The following is a 4484-nucleotide window of genomic DNA, read 5'->3' as shown; positions in this document are numbered from 1 at the left end:
CTAACCCTAATCCTAACCCTAACCCAAACCCTAATCCTAACCCTAACCCCAACCCTAATCATAACCCTAACCCCAACCCTGATCCTAACCCTAATCCTAACCCTAACCCCAACCCTAATCCTAACCCTAACCCCAACCCCAACCCTAATCCCAACCCTAAACCTAACCCCAACCCTGATCCTAACCCTAATCCCATCCCCAACCCTAATCCCAACCCTGATCCTAACCCCAACCCTAACCCTGATCCTAACCCCAACCCTGATCCTAACCCAAACCCTAATCCTAACCCCAACCCTAACCCCAACCCTAATCCTAAACCTAAACCTAATCCTAACTCTAACCCCAACCCCAACCCTAACCCCAACCCCAACCCTAATCCTAATCCTAATCCTAACCCTAACCCTAACCCCAACCCTAATCCTAACCCTTAACCCCAACCGCTAACCCCAACCCTAACCCTAATCCCAACCCTAAACCTAACCCCAACCCTGATCCTAACCCTAATCCCATCCCCAACCCTAATCCCAACCCTGATCCTAACCCCAACCCTAACCCTGATCCTAACCCCAACCCTGATCCTAACCCCAGCCCTAATCCTAACCCCAACCCTAACCCCAACCCTAATCCTAAACCTAATCCTAACCCCAACCCCAACCCCAACCCCAACCCTAACCCTAACCCCAACCCCAACCCTAATCCTAATCCTAACCCTAACCCTAACCCCAACCCTAATCCTAACCCTTAACCCCAACCGCTAACCCCAACCCTAACCCTAACCCTAACCCTAACCCTAACCCTAACCCTAACCCTAACCCTAATCCCAGCCCTAAACCTAACCTCAACCCAAACCCTAATCCCAACCCTAACCCCAACCCTAACCCCAACCCCAACCCTAAACCTAACCCCAACCCTAAACCTAACCCCTAACCTAACCCTGATCCTAACCCTAACCCCAACCCTAACCCTAACCCTAACCCCAACCCTAATCCCAACCCTAAACCTAACCCCAATCCTAATCCTAACCCTAACCAAAACCCTAATCCCAACCCTGATCCTAATCCTAACCCTAACCCCAACCCTAATCCTAACCCTAACCCCAACCCTAACCCCAACCCTAATCCTAAACCTAATCCTAACTCTAACCCCAACCCCAACCCCAACCCCAACCCTAATCCTAATCCAGCCAGTGCCGCCTGGAGCCATTTCTGGACATCCACCCAGGTCTCTTATTGGGCTAATCACCAGCACCTGGAAGGAAAAGAAAGAACAAAATATTAGATCACAATAACACAATTAATAAATAGGGAATTAACTGAACTAGGACATCAGTGATACACATTAGAGGACTATCACATCCCGGTCTAGGGAGAATCCTCATTGTAAATAATTAATATAGTATATTATTTTATTATATCATTATCCTATTATGATTACAGTGACATGTTCATTGAATGCTGTAGATAATTTTTAAGGCACCATGTTTTCATTGTTAAACTCTTTAATGTAAAAAAGTAGCTAAATTTATTAAGAAAAAACGTACAGAATTATTTTTCCAAATATTTTTAGTTTGAATTCAGAGCCCTTTTCAAATTGACCAATAGCGACTGAGAGTTTTTTGAATTTGGTCCGTTGGAGGAAAAGGGGCGGAGCCTCCTCTTTAAATAGGCAGCAGCTGCTACCAGGCACTCATTTGCCAGACCGAATTGTGCAGCAGCTATCACATTGCCATTGAGCCTTTCAGTTTAAAACTCACCCATCTTACTGTTTAATTTAATTGTTTGCCACCATTTAAATTTCACTCAAAATTCATTTGATTTTTTTTCTTTAAAGCATCTTTAATTTTATCTTCCCCTTAAAAACCTTTTTTTTCCTTTTATTTATTTTTTTCCCTTATATTTATTTTTGTTTAATTATTTGCCAAACCCCCCCCCCCCTTTTTTTTCATTCAAGACTCATTTGATTTATTTCATTTAAAGAATCTTTAATTCATTTTATCTTTCTTTCTTTTTAAAAAAAACAATTTTGTTCTGTATATTTATCTTTCACTTATTTTTCAACTTTTTTCTGAGAGAATAATTTCTATTCCAAAACACTATTTCTTTTAAGACCCATTTTGGTTGATTTCATTTAAAGAATCTTAAATTAATTTAATTTTTACGTTTTAAAAGAGACATTTTTGTTCTGTATATTTATCTCTCACTGATTTTTCACCTTTTTTCTGAGAGAATAATTTCTATTCCAAAGCACTCTATAAAAAAGTTCTCCTTTTTTACTATAAGGCAAGTCAATGCCTGATGAAGGTTTGAGATAAACCGAAACGTTGCGCAACTGACTTGCCTTTTCATTTCATTTCATTTAATCCAAAATGCCTTTTTATTTAGGACCAAGGGCTGGTCAATATAGACTAACTTCTAGACCAGCTTCTAGGCCTAATTATGTTTCTCCTCACCCCAGACTAGAACGGCATGAGCCTCTGTCTTTCCAGAGGAGTTACAGTGATGTTGTGGCTGGGAGGTATAGACCCCCACATAATACACAAATTTACTCTCAAGTGAGAAATTTTTGGAACCATGGGGAACGCCCTTCCAGGCGCTCCCCACAAAGAATAACCCCTTCTTCTCAATGGCTAAGACCTACACCTAGATCCTTGAGTGCAGGTCGTAAACGTGTGGATTTCCAGAGACCTAGATCTCTTCACAATAAATTCACACAAAAACAATCCCAACAAAAAGTGAGGTTTGAGAGCAGAGTTCAGAGATCCCACAGTAGACAAGATAACAAACCCTCACTTACTCACAATAAACAGGACCCAAATTACCAAAAGTTCAGATCGCTAGTTAAAAAAATATTCGAACTTCTTAGGTCACATCACCATCACCAAAAAGTCTTGAGGGACCAAAACACAGAGCCCACTACTTTTTCACGGCTCACACACTACCTTACAGAGGTGATTAAACCAGCTAAATTGACATCCCGAACCAAAACACTGATAGAGGGTAATGCAAAGAACTGGGCCTATACAACCAAATTGATCTTACAGGATCATTACGCCCAGTGCATTGCCGGGGAGGGAGAGGTTTTGGCTGATTGGATCGTGGATGACTGGAGGTCGGCTTTTGCCATTGCCGTAAAATGGTACCAGAATAAATTCAAAAAGAGACACATGGCAGAGCCGATCGAGGAGGTAAAAGCGCTGCTCACCTCACTAGCATGCAAACCTGATCGAGCTCCCCCACCCACTGACATTGCCCCACAGGGGGAGGAAATTCCTAACACCACGGAATTTCCACCCCTCACCCGAAACTGGTACTCCCCTCCGCCAAGCCCTGACGCACTACCACCTCTGCAACTTAGCTCTTTACCACCTACACCGCTCCCACCCAGGACGCCCAGAAAGCCCAGAGTGGCCGTTAACAAACCAAAACCCCTAAAACAAAATCCGGCAGTAGTGAACGTGGACGACATCCCGGATATGTTCGCAATCAGTACATGTCCGATGACCCATGGGGTCACTGAGGCGGCCACTCCAGCAGGTATTCTGAAGCCTCGGAGCACCACCCAGGACGTACTGTCACAAATTGTAACCGTTCACCACGAAATGCCCAATCCCCAACAGACAACTACTGCCGGTGATCTGTCGGTAGACTCTCTGCTCTGCATCTCAGAGCGGGACATAGAGCAGAGTCCTCTACCTATGCCCCAACTGACCCCAATTGTAACACCATCCCCATCACCTAGGGTATTCAAAGCCACCAGGCATTTGAGCACCTCTAGAAAAATGGTAAATTGGATGTTTACTGCCAAAAAAAAGTGGTGCATTGTGGGTGACTCTAACCTGAGCAGGATCCCTCCACATGATCTGGAGAACCTGCAAATAGACAGTTACCCGGGGGCTACATTTAGACATGCAGAGGCATTCATATCCAGGGCCAGTATACAAACCGAGGTGGAGACGATAGTCCTGGCCTTCGGTATAAACCACAGGGGTCAAAAGCAGAGGGAGACGGCAGTCAAACAACTCCAGAGGGCCGTAAAGATGACAAAAGAACGGTTTCCTCAAGCGGCCATATGGATCCCTCTGATCAATTACAGCCAAAACCTGAAAAAGGAAGAAAGAGATGTATTAGCAGGGTTAAATGCACACATTAAAAAAAACATGCCATACTTACCTCTGTTACCGGAGGCTCAATTCCAGGTCGGTCAGGACCAGATCCATTGGACGCCGAGCTGTGCTAAGTCAGTGTTGGAACACTGGTGCAACCACCTAAACTTCAAAGCCCTGTAAACCCTAGTTGGGGGCTACAGAGGGGTCTTGAGGTGGTAAACCTTTCTAAACACTTCAGACCCACTAAAGACCAATATAGGGTTCTAAACAAGGGCTTAACGTTTGTTCCAACACCGAAAATCGATAGGGACATGAAAAAACAACTCGCTCTTGATATGCAGCAGTATCATAGAAGACTGCTGCTAATGTCCTATTTTAG

The sequence above is a fragment of the Pangasianodon hypophthalmus genome, chromosome 27 (genome assembly GCF_027358585.1).
Source record: "Pangasianodon hypophthalmus isolate fPanHyp1 chromosome 27, fPanHyp1.pri, whole genome shotgun sequence".
In the NCBI taxonomy this organism is placed as follows: Eukaryota; Metazoa; Chordata; class Actinopteri; order Siluriformes; family Pangasiidae; genus Pangasianodon; species Pangasianodon hypophthalmus.
This window is presented reverse-complemented; position numbering follows the sequence as displayed.